General features: G+C 44.3%; 1 protein-coding gene across 1 annotated transcript in view; it reads right to left on the reverse strand.

Moving 5' to 3' along the window:
- Positions 1-499: 499 nt before the first annotated feature.
- The window catches only part of lhfpl4a (LHFPL tetraspan subfamily member 4a), a 186011-nt gene continuing 167597 nt past the window's right edge, over positions 500-18913 (reverse strand). The window contains exon 5 of the mRNA XM_070895512.1: positions 500-532. The gene's annotated coding sequence lies outside the window, so the exon portion shown is untranslated. The remainder of the gene's footprint in view (positions 533-18913) is intronic.

Here is an 18913-nt window from a genome sequence, read left to right on the forward strand (position 1 = left end):
AAATCAGTGGCAAGGGAGTGGAAGCAATGGGGACCAGAACCACTAGTTTCAGTCTTCCTGATATGCATTTGGAGGAAATGTTGGCTCATCCATGACTTGATGTCGTGCAGGAAGTCTGATAACACATAGGTGGTCATGGGGTCAAGGGAAGTAATGGAAGGGTACAGTTGGATGCCATCAGCATATATATGAAAGCTGGCCTCACACCATCAATAGCACACATTATATTCCAATAGCATCGTACCAATATCATACATTACACTCCCAAGTGCTACGCCATCATTCCACTACAATACCAACTCAACAAGGTTACACCATTACAATATATAGCTCACTGATCACACCTTTATACTTGAATACTGCGTCAGCAGGTTCACACCAATGCACCTGTGCATCCCACTGCCACATTGCTGTAGTACCACGGTGTTTATTATATTTGTACTCTCACCATGGGAATAACTTGTACAGAAGATGAACGATTAATTTAAATAACTAGAAGCGCTATGCTTAGACTTACCTCACATCAGATCCTCTGAACAGCAGGAAGCAGAATGAAAAAGAGTGGGAAAAAAAGATTTAATCAGGAAACACAAAAAAATAATGCATTGCAACACCCTTACTCTCATACTGAATAAAGCAGTGACATTCAGGATTGCATGCTTTACATAAGTCTTCCGCACTCATGGAATAAAGTGTGCATATTCCAGCTCTCATTTGCTTATTCTGTTTGTAATTCTCCCGCGTCTTATGGAAGTATATTTTAATTTCTTTCCTTACTTCAGTGAAGTAAATTATGCGCAGGTTGACCATTAGGGAAGAGACTACGTAATTTGAATCTCTGGAATTATTGCCTTCCCTCGTTATTGGTTTATTTCTTTCCCTACCATTAACCAAAAAGCAACTCTGTAATGGACATTCAGGAGTTTGATGCATCTTCTTTCTGATGGCTCTCTTTTCCTCTCCCTACACCAATCACAAAACAAAACCTACCCCTCAGTGGGCTCCTCCTCAAAATAAAGTAGGCTAAAATATTTTCTGCATAGGAATTTGTAATGTTTTTTCACAATGTGTGAAGTGCGTTATATGTCCCAGCAACACTTATTTTCCTCATTTAAAACACTATTCCAAGAAACTGCTTTGGGCTTTACTTATCAGACTCTATAAGTCTACGCCAAAAGCATGGTTTGCTAACCTTAATTCACTAAAAATTAAGATATGCTTATGGAAATTTTGTGATGTGAATTCATACCGACTATGAACTGGGCTGAATCCATCCAAACTCATTTCACATAGGACTTCGCAACCAACAGACTATGTAGACTCTCAACCTGAATAGTGTCTTCATGTAATTCCATGAAATGTTTGTGTTCATCAAGATTCTAAGTACAGTGTAGTCAAATGCTGAAAGTAAAACTCATGCACACTGCCTCCAACAATGTTATTATGATTACTATACAAATGTTACTATTTCCCATATCCGCAGTCCTTAAGGCCTGTCTCCGTGAATTACCATTACAAATTACCAAATGCAAATTAGGGGCAGTTTTTTTTGCTATGGGCTCATTCCCACCATCATCATCATAGGTAGTCCCTCGAATCGAGGATGACTTGCTTCCACGTCAAAAAGTTCACAGGTGTTTCAATGAAGGACCTAAAATTCCAGGCCTGAACTAAATCTTGAAGACGCCTGTGCTTGGATTTCTTTTAACATGTGGTGACCGTTGCACACCAGCCACCACACGGGCTTAACAGAGCTAGGTCTTGGCCCAGTAGCAAGGGTTAACCAACTCGACTGGAAACCAGCTCTGCTGCACGGACCTAGTGCGCACACATATCGCAGTGTGGACTGGCCCGTGCTTCCCACCACCAATTTGCTTGTGACCATCAAACTCTGTTCTATGGATATGGATTGAATTCAAACCCAGGTTCTAAGATGTGAAGGGATAGCGTGCTACCAACTGCAACAGGTCTCCAGTGTAGCTAGGCACCAGTCTAGGTGTATGGTAGCATACTGGTTATGTTTCTGGACTATTAATGGATCCAGAGACATGGGTTCAAATCCCACCACAGCAACTGGGGAATTTAAATTCAATTAATTAAATAAATCTGGAATAAAAAGGCTAGTATCAGTAATAGTGACCATGATTGTCATAAACCCCCATCTGTTCAGTAATGTGCTTCAGGGAAGGAAATCTGCTGCTCTTACCCGGTCTGGCTTATATGAGACTCCACAGCAAGGTAGTTGACTCTTAACTGACCTGAAAATAGATGAGCAAGCCACACCACCACCAATTAAGGATGGGCAATAAATGTGGGCGCTGCCAGCAATGCCCACATCCCACGAATGAATAAAAAAAGTCACTTTCATCTCCATTTTATGACCCTGCTACACCTTATTGTCTAAAGTAAACACGTTTGTTAGCTGAATAAGACACAGCATTGAGATTAGTGAGAAATAACGGAGGCAGGCATTATTAGACTGGGAAGCACCAGAATCATAGGAAGTTGCACTGGGCAAACAGACCACATAGCAAGAGAGTGTCACATCCTGAAGTTTCATTAGAGTCACCGGGCCCAAGCGGTACATGTGGATTACAGATAACTTCATTCATGGACAGCAAGGGACACACAACCCTTGCTTCAAATCGAAGAGGCACTACACTTCCCTGGGAAGCTAAAATTCTTGCCTGATTTAGCAGCTGGTTACTGGCAAGCAGAGGTAACTCAGAAAAAATAGATTTCACTATGCCAAAGAATTTGTGTAGGAGGTACAAGCTTGCTTTTTAAAAAAAGTTTTCGAATGAACTGCCTAGCATCTCACAACAAAAATGTGCAGGTCAGAATTTTAACTCATTTCGAATCCCTTTGAATATCATTCGGAAACATTTGTAACAGCAGGAAGTGGTACTTACGCACATCAGCATGAGTTAAAGGTGAAATGCTAAAGAAAGATTCTCCTCAGAGAGGAAAGCAGCTATTTAAGACATGCCATGCCTGTGTATATCATATTTACCAATCAAGACATAGAAGGCTAAAGTTACATGACTAAAACATCCCATCTACTCACCAAGATACCGGGGTGAAATTGATCTTGGGCGATAAGGCAAAATGGCGATAGCGAATCGGCAGCCCGTTTTGAAGTCAATGGAAAAGAAGAATATCAGGCAGGGTGTAAAACGAGCTGCCAATTCACTATCGCCCATTTTGCCTTACCGCCCAAGACCAGCTTCAGCTCCTGTACCTTTATTTGAGTTCAAGCTATTATCGATGTTTCATCAAAAAATATTTAAGTTTGCTGCACCAGGGGTAGCATAGTGGTTATGTTACTGGTCTACTAATTCAGAGACCTGGACTAATGATCTGGGGACATGAGTTCAAATCCCATCACGGCAGCTGGGGAAATTTAAATTCAATTAAATAAATCTGGAATAAAAAGCTAGTGCCAGTAATTGTGACCATGAAACTACCGGATTGTTGTACAAACCCATCTGGTTCACTAATGTCCTTTAGGGAAGAAAATCAGCCACTGTTACTTGGTCTGGCTTATATGTGACTCCAGACCCATAGCAACTCTTAACTGCCCTCTGAAATGACCCAGCAAGCCACTGTGTAAGGTGAATTAGGGATGGGCAATAAATGCAGGCATTTCCAGCAATAATACAAGAACACTCTTCTTAGATTATGCACAAAGGCATCTCTGAAGATCGAGCGGAGATAAAAACACTGGGATTGAATATCCACAAGGGCTTTCCTGTTTATCCACTGTAACTTTGGCAGAAGAGCTACGGAAACCATGGAAAAATTGCTATGTTTGATGTTGTGAAATTGATATGTGTTGCCACTGTAAATCTGTATGAACTTTTATATGTTATGTTATATGAGAATTGTTTTTATCAGAAAGGTTTCCTAGACCTTTTACTATCTTCAGAATGATTACAGAAGCTGTACATTGGTTGGGGGGGCGGGGCGAGATTTTCAGTTGAAGCCCAAGCTGGCCATAATGTTGGCGGTGTGCCTGTGGCCTCCTGCCCAAGGAGGCCCCAACCATTTTCAGGTTTGGACATCATTTAAAATTAGCCAGTGAGCCCTGGCTACCAAATACCATGACAGCTCACTGTTTTCAGACCTCAGAACATTGACTGGCTTCTACATGGAGCCAGGTAAGCCTATTTCTGGGGGGTGGGAGATTGGGGCTTAAGTCCTGAGGGTTTCAGCAAGAATGGGCCAGCAGTGGACCAGAAGATTTTTGTGAGCCCCACAAAAATCTTTAAAAAAATTAAAACTTACCTTGACGGACCTCTTATTAGGCCTCTCAATGCTTGGAAAAACTGGAACTAGCACGCACCTCGCAAGGTCTGCCCATTTTTCCATGAAAATGGCAACCGGCATAAGACCCCGATTTGCATATTTAAACTGCCTGTTTTGGCCGTGATTGTTGGATGCCCATTGAAAGGCCCGCCTGAAAATTGAATCAGCCGGGCAAATGGATGCCCAAGGTTCCGATCAGATTTTCCTCTACGGGCTACCCATTTTTCAGGCAAGAAACAGGCAGCCTGCAGTTCAAAATCTCCCTCGGGAATAGATTTTTACTGATATCCTTATCATGTTACAATTTTATCTAATATAGTTTGTTACCCGTTGATATCCATGACTGTTAAAGCTAAATTCTGTGACTTTTGACAGCCAATATGGATGTGGAAAAAACACAAAGTGATAATAGTGTTGTAAGTTCCCTCCTATCGTCTTTGCTATCTGATGGTTTCTTTTGTTGAATTCAACCTCAAATTAAATTGCATTCACTCAGTTGGTTGCTATCAATGAATCTATTGAAAGTATCACCAGCTAATCTCATGTTTTTTTCTTCTTGTCTGAGTTAGGAGATCTTAATCTATCAATCGTTAGAGTTTCTCTGCACAATGTCAAACAACAACTTCAAACACACCCTGAAAAACCGACAACTCAAAAATTGCCTGAATGTACATCTCATGACACATGAAGGCAAGGGGACAGACTGAAAATGCAACAGGACACAGGCCTGTCGTAACGTTAGGTGCAGGTTTACCCAACAGCTCAATAGTGTGAAGACTTATTTATGTGAACAGCTCTCACAATTTCTATTTGGTAGATAAAACCTCTTGTCTTGAAGAACCTTCTGAGAGGAATCCAAAATTGGGCATACATTCCAAAATATCTCGATCTTACTTCAGGCAGAATTTGAGTATAGTCTTAACAATTCTCAAGTCCTGTCACCTATTGTAGGCCTCAGACTTGAGAATATGGACATTGCTGTTTGTGGGAGCTTGTTGTGCGCGAATTGGCTGCCGCGTTTCCTACATCACAACAGTGCCTACACTTCAAAGGTACTTAATTGGCTTTAAAGTGCTTTGGAACATCCTGAGGTCACAGAAGGTGCTATAAAAAAAGAAAGTATTTCTTTATAACTTGCAAGGTAAAGACCAGACGTTTCAAAACTCCTTACAGCCAATGAAATATTTTTTGGAGTGTGGTCACTATTCTAATGTAGGAAGTGCGGCAGTCAATTTGCACACAAACAGCAATGTGATAATGACCAAATAATCTGGTTTTGTTATGTTGATTGAGGGATAAATATTAGCCAAGACACCAAGGATAACTCCCCTGATCTTCTTCGAAATAGTGCCATGGGATCGTTTACACCCACCTGAGAGAACAGATGGGGCCTCGGTTTAACATCTCATCCAAAAGGCAGTACCTCCAACAGTGCAGCATTACTTCAGTGCTGCACTGGAGTGTCAGCCTAGATTTTTGTGGAACTTGAACTCACAACCTTATGACTCAGAAGCAAGTGTTCTACCCACTGAGCTAAAGCTGACACTGGTATACAAAGAGAGTAACAGAGCAGTAATGTTTCTGTTTGCAGTGTAATACTGTATCAGATGCAGTCATGAATAAACATGCATAAAGATGATATTTAGTTTACATCTGCGTGCCTTGGGCTGGCAATTGCATTTGCATCTCGGATTCTAAATGCCATGTGTACTGAAGCAAGCGCTATTTCTCTCCACCTTGACCCAAGATTAAGAATGTCAGTAAATTGGAGTGAAGCCACATGTAGCCTTGTGTCAGGCTTACACATGGTTTAAGTCTATCAGGCTGTGCTGATGGAGATCAGCAAATGGCAGGGATGCAATATGCACAAATTTGCCTATTTCTAATACCAGGAGCCAGATGCTCATGAAACAGGCCTGAGACAGAGTACTGTGCCGCTGTGCTGCCAGTTTGTATTGGATTTTAAAAAGATTGACAACAAAACTGTACTTTAAACTTGCCTTTGTTGTCTTGCAGTAAAATATTTTTGTTTAGTTTGGCAATAAAATGACAGTGTCACTTATAAAAGAATTCTTCTGATCACTCTGTGTCATGACATTGTGAATGTGCACAGGAAGATTCAAAATCATGAGGGATCTAGACAGAGTAGCTAAAGAAAAACTGTTTCCATTGGCAGAAGGGTCAAGAACCAGAGGACACAGGTTTAAGATAATCGGCAGACGATTCAAAGGCGACATGAGGGAAAAGTCTTTTTACGCAGCGAGTGGTTAGGATTTGGAATGCACGGCCTGATAGGGTGGTGGAGGCAGATTCAATCGTGGCTTTCAAAAGGGAATTGGATAAGTACCTGAAGGTAATAAATTTGCAGGGCTACGGGGAAAGGAAGGGGGAGTGTGACTAGTTGAAGTGCTCTTGGAGAGAGCTGGTATGGGCTCGATGTGCTGAATGGCCCCCTAATGTGCTGTAACCATTCAATGATTCTATGATTCTAAGATTTTTCTCTCTTCATTATTTCTATACAGAAAAGGCATTCATGACTTTGTTTGAAATAGTGATCAGAGGAAATGTTTACAAAGGCATTTACAATGTTGCTACATACACATAAAGGTCAGAGCATTTTTTACCCCAAGGGTGACCAGAATGAAAAATGGAAATGTCACACTGATGCAGTGGGGCAGGTTATTGAACTTGCAGCCCTGAGGGCCACATGTAGCCTCTGAGACATGGAGATTGAACCACTGAAGCCCAGACTTCTCAGGCCTATTTGTGCTTATATTTATTATTTGCTGGTTTGTCCTGTTTGAATTTTGTGGGCCTTCAAATTTGGAAAGGGCGTTTGCCTCAGATAAATTCTAAATCAGAATAATGAGATCTGTTAATATCCATAACTTGAGAGATAAACAAATTAGAGGAATATGGATCTAAATTTATATGCACCCACCACTCCCCTAGGCTCCCTGTTGTGTACCTAAATGACCCACGATAACAAAACGCCTGAGCACTCCTGCAGTTGGGGATGCTCTGCTGAGACTGGGATTAAAGCACATTGACGGGATAGTGAAAAGGAAGCTTTACCCAGCAGCTAACCCAGGATACATCTGCCCGATAATGCTGGATCCTGACACTAGGGGAAGAAAGTATTGACATCCCTTCACTTAATACATAAAAAATAGGAGCATGAGTAGGCCATTTGGCCCCTCGAGCCTGCTCCGCCATTTAATAAGATCATGGCTGTTCTGATCTTGGCCTCAACTCCACTTCCCTCTCCCTGTCAAACAGATGCTGTATTTAGAAGAGCTATGGGCAGTGCCTGCGGTTAACCTATAGTAGTTTACCCGAACAAAGAAGTGACTGTCTCACATGAGGGGTGGGAAGTTGTGAGGTAATCCTTTATGAAATCTCCTTCATGACTTAGGTCATGATAAGAGACGGGTTCTGGTGTAACAAAACAGCAAAGTGAATTTTTACTGTGTGAAATGGGACAAATATTGCACAAAATATGTTACCATAGTCCCAACTGTTAGCAACCTTACCCAATAGCTGTTGCAGTTTTTCTATCAGTTTTGTTATTACAACATGCTCAATAGGAGGACCTGAGAATGTCCAGGGAATTAATAGGCCAAATCTTGCTGGAGCAGGGCAGTATAGAAACATAGAAGCATAGAATATAGGTGCAGGAGTAGGCCATTCGGCCCATTCAAGCCTGCACCACCATTCAATAAGATCATGGCTGAGGATAAGGGGTAAGCCATTTAGGACCGAGATGAGGAGAAACTTCTTCACCCAGAGAGTGGTGAACCTATGGAATTCTCTACCACAGAAAGTAGTTGAGGCCAATTCACTAAATATATTCAAAAGGGAGTTAGATGAAGTCCTTACTACTCGGGGGATCAAGGGTTATGGCGAGAAAGCAGGAAGGGGGTACTGAAGTTTCATGTTCAGCCATAAACTCATTGAATGGCGGTGCAGGCTAGAAGGGCTGAATGGCCTGCTCCTGCACCTATTTTCTATGTTTCTATGTTTCTATGGCTGATCATTCACCTCAGTACCCCCTTCCTGCTTTCTCTCCCTTGAGCCCTTTAGCCGTAAGGACCATATCTAACTCCCTCTTGAATATATCCAATAATATTCAAGAAGGAGTTAGTTAGACTTCTTCCTGCACCCTTCAGCTGGAATATATTTTGCCCCGTGACCTGCTGGAAGTATGAACTGATAACGGCACGGCATCTGCAACCTTAGTGATTGACAGAGCCAACATTCAATCTCCTTAACCAATGTGATTTAAAGATTGAGAAAAAAACAGGAATGATGGTGAAGGAGGGTGAATTAGAGTCAAATCAGGTACAGAAAGAGAAATAAAAAGAGGGAAAGAAAGATCGGATTAAGAGAGAGAGAAAAAAGTGACTGAAAGGAATAGCAAGAAAAAAATTGAAATTTGAAATTTTTTTAAATCTCGACCAATAATTGACTACAGGCAGGAATGAGACTCAACTTTACATAGGATTATATAGGATATATAGCACAGAAACAGGAGATGGACAAGCATATGAGGGAGAAGGGAATAGAGGGTTATGCAGATTTAGATGAGGATAGACAGGAGGGGTCTCAAATGGAGCCTAAACGCTGGCATGGACTGGTTGGGCTGAATGTCCAGTTTTAATAGGCTGGAGAGATTGATTTTCATTGCATTAACAATTATCGCATAGTTAAAAGAATACTTACACTGTTAATTATGAGCCTTAACACCCTGCGGCGAGTTTAATGGGCAATTAATATGCAAACCCAGCAAGCTCTTAAAAATAACGAGGAAGTTGAGGGTGAGCTGGCGTTTGTGCGAGGCACCCGAAGGAACAGTGTAAATTGACCAGCAAGTTCTGGGAAATCGCAACTCACGACATATCTCTTCTTCCCCTGAACTTGGCGGCCGACTTGCACATCAATAACATGCATGCATTGTGAACTCGCCATTACTTTTCCATGAAGATTTGGCTCAGTATTTTACCAGCTATGCCCAAGGTTTGTATTAACAACGTGCTACAGACTTCTCGAACAGGATTGATTTGTTTGTCCCCTCTGGTCTGGGAACTGCTGCTCTCCACTTGCTGCGACGCTGCTGTTGTGAGTGCAGCGAGGCACACTGTGTAATGTGCCCTGTAGGATGCAGAGTTACAGGCAGCTGCTCCTTTAAACATATGGAAATAGTACGCCAAAGGGCTCCTCATTTTCCAGGCATTAAGAGAATGGAACCGGACAGAAAGGAACACGAGAACTGTAAATCATATCGAGGGAAAGAGGGATTCGGTGTTTGATAGAAAGAATGAAAGGACAGGGTTGCTCTCTTCTGCTCTGTGTGCTTATCCTGGTGCAGTGACTGTGCAACACTTAACACTGCTACAAGACTGTGACATTTGTGAACCGCAAGCTGTGTCCTGCTTATTGTAGCTTTGAATGTCTTAATCGGTAACCTTCTTCCTGAGATCAATCGGAAGTCAAATTTTTCATAATATCAAAAACTGACCTATCTGGGATAGGAAAGAATGCAAGCCCAACCAAAGGTTTACAAAGAAGTTATGGGTTGAGAAGTTCAATAATACACATATGAAACATGTAGTCTTTATAGAAGACCTTTGGAATATTTCATGACTATCTTTATCACAGATTTGGAGACGGTTTCCTTGATGAACTGTAACAGAGTTGTAAATGTGTTCTTTCCAAATGGGTTTACAATTTTGCTACACACACTTCACAGAGGAAATCTTCCTTTATTGCAGCAGACTCCCTGGGGGTAAATTTCCACATGGGCTTCTCCTGCCGTAACCTCAGTGGAAAAGCTGTGGAAATCCCAGAAATTGCAGTCGGAGGCTTGCCTCCGAACTGAATAAAGCATACAAACGTACCTGGTGCCTCCATATCTTCGGACTCTTGCGGTCCTGGGCCTGCAGGCGTATTGCTGCGTAAAGGCCCATGAGTCCCAGGGCGCATGTGGTTCGTAAGCATCCCTGGGATCACGTGGGCCAGACCAACCACTCAGAGAGGGGGATTCCTATGCTACGTATGGGGATTCCATTTACGTATAGAATCCCCATAAGCATAATGGAAATCCCAAAATAAATACAATTTCACACCACTTAAATAAAAATAAATGATCACGTTCAAAATTAATTAAAGACCCTTTAATTAAACATTTAAAATTAAAATAAATTTTTTTGATAAATAAATTTAAACATTTTAACACGGGCCAAAATTTACATAAACGAATTTTAAATGTACGTGTATATTTAAATCATTAAAAAAATGGTATCTTAACATTTAACTCTACTCTGGTAAAAGGCCTTATGCCTGTTTTTATCAGGCGTAAGGGTTTCGTGGGCATTTGTTGGGCAAATAGCAAAAGCGATTTTGTAGCAGAGGCAAAACTTGACAGATCGCAAGTTCCGTGTTTTCTCACATGCACTGCGCATCTGGATACCCGTAACTTGTGGGGCCATTCTGAAGGCTTCTGACAGCATACACTGTCGGAAGGACCGTAAAATCTAGGCCATGGTGTAAATATCACTCCCATTATTTTCAAATACTGAGGAGTCTGACATCGAGGTGCAGTAATTTTCCAAATCTCTCTCCTCTTAGGTTAGCAGTGAGTCTTCTGCATATTTGAAATAAAGGAGGAGAAATAATATTCAAGTCATTTCACATAAAACTAGACAATGAAAGAATCAGCGTACAACCCAGAGCTTGACTTTATCATCTATCATATTAAGTAGCCATGGACAGATAGGTGGTAATGGGCTGTCTATCATTTTTTTTTAAAAAAGTCACAGAAAAATAAATGGTTCAAAAATGACTTTGGGTTGTCAGAACCAGAGGACAGAGCACATTGTTAGGGGAGAAGAGGCAAGTAATCCCTTTCATTTCCTCTTCTATGCACTAACATGAACATGCAGCTAAAAGCTGAGACATTTAATGTGATGGCAAAATTTAAACCTGTACCTCAGCACAATGTTTGTTCTAAAATTAATGTCAACAAAAAAATGATTCTGCCCTTCCATCTGGCAGTGTTGTGAGCAATTGGCTAAGCCCAGGTGGTGTGAATCAGGTGCTTTCCCACAGGTGAGGGGAAGGGAGCAGGAAAAGAAAACATAACATGGAAGGGAGAAAGAAAAGAAAGACTTGCATTTATATAGCACCTTTCATAACCACCAGACATCTCAAAGCGCTTTACAGCCAATGAAGTACTTTTGGAATGTAGTCACTGTTGTAATATAGGAAGAGCAGCAACCAATTTGTGCACAGCAAGCTCCCACAAGCAGTATTATGATAATGACCAAATAATCTGTTTTTTTTATTATGCTGATTGAGAGATAAATATTGGCCAGGACACCGGGGATAATTCCGCTGCTGTTCTTCGAAATAGTGTCATAGGATCTTTTACATCCACTTGAGAGAGCAGACGGGGCCTCGGTTTAACGACTCGTCCAAAAGACGGCACCTCCGACAGTGCAGCACTCCCTCAGCACTGCACTGGAGTGTCAGCCTAGATTTTTGTGTTCACGTCCCTGGAGTGGGACTTAAACCCAGAGGTGCGAGTGTGCTACCTACTGAGCCACGGCTGACACTTTAAAAGACAAGTCATTCACCTTCCCCACCTTCTGATGGCTCTCTTGCCCCTCTTGGTCAATTACAGTTGGTGACATGGGAGACTAAATGAAGGGAAGGAGCAAAGAAGGTATACCACATTTTTAAACTGAAACAACTTCATGCAGTTTTACGCTACAATATTCAGAATGAGTAATGTACAGAATGGTGTGAGTATTACTGCAGGGAAAGAGTTAACATTAGTTCGAGCCACTGGCTGGGGGATTTTGTAACCAGATCGACACAAGCAAAGTAGAAGATTGGAGCCCCTTAATGCAGACTTGTCAAAGATTGGTTCATCATAAATGGACCATAAAATATTTAACTGCTTGCAGCTGGTGTGAATGAATGGTTAGTTAATTTACTAATTATAACCTTTCCAGCAATCTGAAACTCTTTTTGGAGTTCACCTGCAAAACATAAAACATTAAACGGTGCCACCCGACCTGGGTGACACTCCAGACATTTACAAGGCCCTTTTTTTTCCCCCCTTTTTTTTGTTTTTTTTTGTGTTTTTCTTTTTTTGGTTTTTTTTTTGGGCACTAAAATCACAATTTTCCCCAGTGCCCCCTATAAAAGGGAAGGGGGACACTAAAAGCACCGGCAATTAAAACAAATTAAACTTAAAAACGTAAAATCAAATTAAAATTTGGTTGCTGGGCGTGATGATGCACTCCAGTCCCTCCGGTGCCCACTTCTCGCGGAAGGCCGCGAGCGTACCGGTGGACACCGCGTGCTCCATCTCCAAGGACACCCTGGACCGGATGTAAGAGCGGAAGAGAGGCAGGCAGTCAGGTTGAACGACCCCCTCGACCGCCCACTGCCTGGACCGGCTGATGGCACCCTTGGCCGTGCCCAGGAGCAGTCCTACGAGGAGGCCTTCGGACCTACCCGCTCCCCCCCGCACAGGGTGCCCAAAGATCAGGAGAGTGGGACTGAAGTGCAGCCAGAATTTCAGGAGCAGCCCCTTCAAATAATGGAACAGGGGCTGCAACCTCGTGCACTCAATAAAAACATGGAACACGGACTCCTCCAGACCGCAGAAATTGCAGGCGGCCTGGGAGTCCGTGAACCGGCTTAAAAATTTGTTGCACGGCACTGCTCCGTGCACCACCCTCCAGGCCAAGTCCCCGATGAATAGTGGGAGGACCCCTGCGTAGAGTGCCCTCCATCGGGGACCCCCGCCTCCTCCGGACGGCAAGATGGTACGCCATGGCGTGTCCGGACAGCCGGCGAGGATGGCAAAGTTGAGGGTGTGCAGGAGCAGCCTGTACAGGAAACCCCTCTGCGCGGAACTGAAAGGCACGGAGGGGATTTCCCCGAGGCGGCTCAAGTTGTGAGGCGCCGGCCCCCGAGGGAGGTTCCGGGGTTTGGCGCCGATGAGGAACTCCGTCCGGATGGGGGTCAGTTCGGACGGGATCTCCCCACGTGCTTGAGCCTCCTCGATGCACCTAACGGAGTCGGGGCCCAGAGCTGTTTTTAGCGACTCGATGGCATCGGCCGCGTGGCGGACGTTGGCAGAGTTTAGGCGCCGCGCCAGCGTGTCTGGCGCCATCCAGCCCACTCCTCCGCCATCGAGCAGGTCCCTGACCCTGGTCACCTCACCAGCCACAGCCCTCTCTTCCGACCGCCACATGAAACCTCGGCCGTGGAGGTACGGATTCCCGAGCAGCGGCTCCTGCAGGACGGCCGCCACTCCAGCCGGCGGAGAGCTGCGCTTGGTGGAGACTTTGTTCCAGACCCTGATGAGTTCCCTGTAAAAGACAGGCAGCTCCCGGAGGGCGGTCCTGGCACCCCCCAAGTTCACAAACAGGAGCTGCGTGTCATAATTGAGGTCGCACTGCTGGCGGAAGAAATACCTCGCCAGAGCACACCACCTAGGAGGGGGCTCGACGTAAAGGTATCTCTGCAGGGTCTGAAGACGGAAAGTCGCGAGCTGGGCGCTGACGCACACCAACGACTGACCGCCCTCCTCAAGCGGGAGACTCAAGACCGCGGCAGAGACCCAGTGCTTCCTGTTGTTCCAGAAGAAGTCCACCAGCTTCTTCTGTATCTTGGCGACAAACGCAGGGGGAGGGGTCAAAGTGACCAGCCGGTACCACAACATTGCGGCCACCAGCTGGTTTATGACTAGCGCTCGACCCCTGTAGGACAGCACTCGGAGCAGTCCTGTCCAGCGCCCTAGGCGAGCGGCGACCTTGGCCTCCAGCTTCTGCCAGTTCGCCGGCCAGGCTCCCTCGTCGGGGCTAAGGTAGACTCCCAGGTAGAGGAGATGGGTCGTGCTCCAGGCAAAAGGCCTGAGCTCCTCCGGCAGGGAGTCCACCCGCCACTGACCCACCAGGAGTCCGGAACATTTCTCCCAGTTGATCCTGGCGGAGGACGCGGCCGAGTAAATCTCCTGGCACTCACGCATCCTCCGCAGGTCAGCGGGATCCTCTATCGCGAGGAGCACGTCATCGGCGTAAGCCGAGAGGACGACCTCCACGCCCGGCCCTTGCAGAGCCAGTCCCGTCAACCTCGTCCGCAAGAGGCGCAGGAAAGGCTCCACGCAAACGGCGTATAACTGGCCGGACATGGGGCATCCCTGGCGCACCCCTCTCCTAAAGCGAAGGGGCGCCGTCAAGGACCCGTTAACCTTAATCAGACACTCCGCGGCGGCGTACAAAAGTCGGATCCGGGCGACGAAATGCGTCCCGAACCCGAAAGCGCGCAGAGTTCCGAGCAGATAGTCGTGATCCACCCTGTCGAACGCCTTCTCTTGGTCGAGGGATAGGAAGGCGACCGACAGACCAGCCTCCTGGGAACAATGGATGAGGTCCCGGACCAGATGTCCAGCACTCTGAAACTCTTTTAGGAGTTAACAGAAAAAAACATTAAACCGTGCCCCCCGATCTGGGGGAAACACCAACATTTACAATGCCATTTTTTTTTTTTTTTGGCACAGAATTGAATTTTTTTTTCCAAGTGCCCCCTATAAAAGGGGAGGGGGACACTAAAAGCACTGGCAATTAAAACAAATTAACTTAAAAACATAAAATCAAATTAAAATTTGGTTGCCGGGCGTGACGATGCACTCCAGTCCCTCCGGTGCCCACCTCTCACAGAAGGCCTCGAGCGTACCGGTGGACACCGCGTGCTCCATCTCCAAGGACACCCTGGCGCTCCAGCACTCTGAATGACAAAAATAAATTTACAAGCTGGTTCATTATTTGATTATAGAGAGAGATCTGATAAAGGATTTTCCCCCTCAAAAATTCAATGCTGCACATTGCTTCAGAATACCATAGTTTGACATCTGCAGTGCTAATAGTTCTGTCTGTTAATCTCTTTCCTTTGCTCATGGCAGAGAGATCTTATCTAAATTCCCCACCTAAACCTCTCTTTCCACCTTCAATATGCATTATAAAACCTACCTCTTTGACCAAGACTTTTCTGTCCTAATTTCTCCTTATGTGGCTCGGTGTCAAATTTTTTGTCTCATAATACTGAGGACGATTTGCTAAGTTAGAGGGACTATGTAAATACAAGTTGTTGTTGTGATCACCAAAATAAGAGATACTGCAAGTCTGAAATAAAAGTGGAAATAAGAAATATTGATGCTGAGAATGGAACACTTTTTCACTTTTGGTATCAGGCACTCACAAGGTGAGGTTAGTACAGACAGATGAAGACTGAAACTCCATTTACTCTGCCCCAAAATGTCTTGGCCTTGATCTCACAGAGCCCTATTGAATCAGTGTGACTTTGATCTCCCACAATAATCATCCTCATGGTCTTTGTGAATAAGATTTAGGGGTCAAAATTGCCCCTTTTTGTGATGCATGTTAGTGTCTCCGAGGGATGCTGGTGGGGCTCAAAACAGTTTTTGCCCAGGGGGCGGTACTAATTCCTGCAAAATTGCGCGGGTATTAGCAGAGGTGCTGCCATGGTAGCGCCCCGGGTCACCGTGCAACCAGCGATGACGTCATCGGCGCGCGTTGACCCCTTTCCGCCCCGTACTGGATATTGGCCAGCGCCCCGTGAAGCTGCCGCAAGCAGTGTCAGCACCAGCCTCACAGGATGTGAACCTGGCCAACAACCGCTCGCGGGGCGAAAGTTAAAGGGGAGGTCGGGAGCGTCCCGCGCCGCCATCTTATCTGTTTGGTCGACTCACCAGCAGGCCCGACTTCTTGCTCTGTTGCGTGGCCCGTTTTGGGTGCCGGGCTGCGGCACCACGCTGCCCTGGTGGCCTAGTAGAGGCCATCAGAGTGCGCAGTGGCCTTCCCCTTTAACCAAAGGGGAGAGGCGTTGAAACACTACGTGGCGCAGCCGTGTAAAGCTGACGATTGCACCCCAGTATTGCTCCGGATCCTGCCTCAAAAGGAGGTGGACTACATGAGATTACGCTCCACTTCCTCGGAGGGGCGGTAACTGCAATTTTGCAGCCGGGGCGGGACTTCCACAGCGGGCGCAGGAATGCTTGCCCTGAGTCAGTTACCACCCCAGTTGGGGTGCTGGGGAATTTCTCCCCCTTAGTTTTGTGCCAACATATGGGTATTTTTGTACTGTGCACTCAAGGCCATTGAGAACTGAGTTGAGGCTTCAAAATTAATGTCATATGGAACGATTACAGCCAGCAGAATGAAGCTGACTTCAATGTGAATGAATTGGATTCCTGAAATGAAAGGGCAATGCACAAATCGATTCTGCATCATCCAGTCACTTTAGTAAACTCTTTTCCATTGTGGATTGCAACACTTTCATAGGTTCAAAGCACCCTTAAATCTCCATTTATAAATGGGTGTTTTTTGAGTTGTGACGATGAAATTAGATGTTATCAATTTAATTGGAAAATATAATTCAATAATTCAAATAATCTAATCTGACAGGCATACTGATCTAGAGGCATGCACATTCCCAGATTTTATTGTATCTTTTGCATTTGTCTGCTTTGCCACTTGCTAAAACTGGCATGTTGAAAATCTCTTGACACAAATCCCCTCAATTTCACTGATTGGATCAAGCCCCTTCCCATTCTCTGGTGAATTCCCTGTCCATTTATTGCCAGATATAAAACATGAATTTTATATGGAAATCTGTTTTCTTTGCCAATTTGCCACCAGTTTTAATCATCAACACTACATTTATTTGGGAAGTAGCGATTTCAGCATATTGTTTTGGTCAGCCAATTCATTTCCATTAATAAGGAGCAAATCTAATCAACTTCGAAGGTGAGGTGACAATCACCATGAATTTACTCTTCCATGAGAAGACTGAAATTACTTAGACACTTTATTTAATTGGCAGAATCTCCACCCCGGTCTCAATGTCTTTTAGCATATTTCTCTGATTTGGATTATCCTAGTATTTTCCCTCTCTGAGGAGCAGAATGAGATGCAACAGATTATATGATTGGGTGGGGGACGGTGGGGAGCTGATTAGAAACATATGCATTCAGGTAATAAAAGCTCATGATTGCCATGTGAAGGCTCACAGGAGCTGAGGGGCAACATAGAGATTTGTGACTTGATTGCTCCACGTTGGAACACTATCCAATTAATCCCATTACTCTACCTGTGGCTTTCAAAGTTACACCTACCTTGAATTTCCTTTTGGCACAAGGTCCTTCTTAGCACCCGGCAGAGATAGTTCAGAGGCCAATGGACATGTTGATTGAGGCATTCAAGGTGCATTCTTCATTCTTTGTTTAATTCTCCAAGAGAGAACAGTTCTGAAGGCAGTTGAAGTTCTGTACTGTTTCAGGGTTTTCCCAAGTTCAAACTGTGTTTGACTTCACACGAACTGGGCACCCCTGAAAATTCTCTTGTCTGCATCAACCGAGAGGAATTCCATTCTCTAAATATGCAGATGCTCTGCGGCGCACAGCATCTCATCATGTAGATGACTGCGAAAGTCCCTGAATCAATACACAATTCCTTTATTTTACACAACGTGTGTGTAGCAGCATTGTTTGAGGCAGGCAGCTGTGTGCAAGTTTGGCTCTTGGGCAATCAAGGTTTTGCTTTGAATCTGTGGCTGATGAAGCTAGTGCAAAACCCATGGAATAAAGCAGAATGAAACTTCAGCATTCCACAGGGAGGTTCCACAACTGATCTGGTTGATCTGATGTGCTTGACTGAAGCCAAGAAGAAGGTATCTCATTTTGCCAGCCAGGGATGTGAATCTTTGCTGTGCGCCGTGTGTTACACAATCTGGCAGTAAAGGTGGTGTTCAGCTTGATGCAGGAGCAAGCAGAGGTCAAGGATCTTGAACAGCCTGCCCCAAAGGGTGATTGTCTTGGCACTGGCTTGAAAACTACTTCACATGAAGAAGTGACAAACTGCCATTTTTGTGCTGTTTATAGAAATAACATTGATGCTTATAAAATACGAGTCTATATTTATCTTGAGTTATATGGAATAATCACATAGTATTGCAATCATATAAACGTGAACTCAATATCCAAATAACCTGCATGAAAGAGAAATACTTTCATACAGTTCATTCACTATACATGTGGTAGTGTTCAAGTTTGAGAGACTACAAATAACTGAAGCAAATACAAGGAATGAAATGACTTTATTTATTTACAAATTGATGAAATGTGCATGCCTAATATTTGTACTGTGGTAATTTTTCCAGTGTAACCTTACAGCATCTTTTCAGTGAACGTCCACTAGTGGCGGAATGTGACCCTGTCATAGCAATATCAGTTGAAGAAAGAGATACACCAATTTGCGGAGTGCGGATAATGGACACAGCAGCAGCACTAGCTGATGTCTGTGCGTCATGGCAAGAGATCTCTTGACACATCTGTAAGGAGGGCCCAATATCTACCTGATATGTTTCTGTGGTTATAGTACTTGAGCTTGTCACCAACAAAGACAAATTGCTGGCATGAGTACCATCGTCTGGCCTTTGATGTCCCAAGGTTTGTTCCAGTGTGCTTTCCATATGCTCAAGACGGCCATCCAGTTGGTTGAAACCAGTTTTC

Source organism: Pristiophorus japonicus, chromosome 12 (assembly GCF_044704955.1).
Source record: "Pristiophorus japonicus isolate sPriJap1 chromosome 12, sPriJap1.hap1, whole genome shotgun sequence".
Classification (NCBI taxonomy): Eukaryota; Metazoa; Chordata; class Chondrichthyes; family Pristiophoridae; genus Pristiophorus; species Pristiophorus japonicus.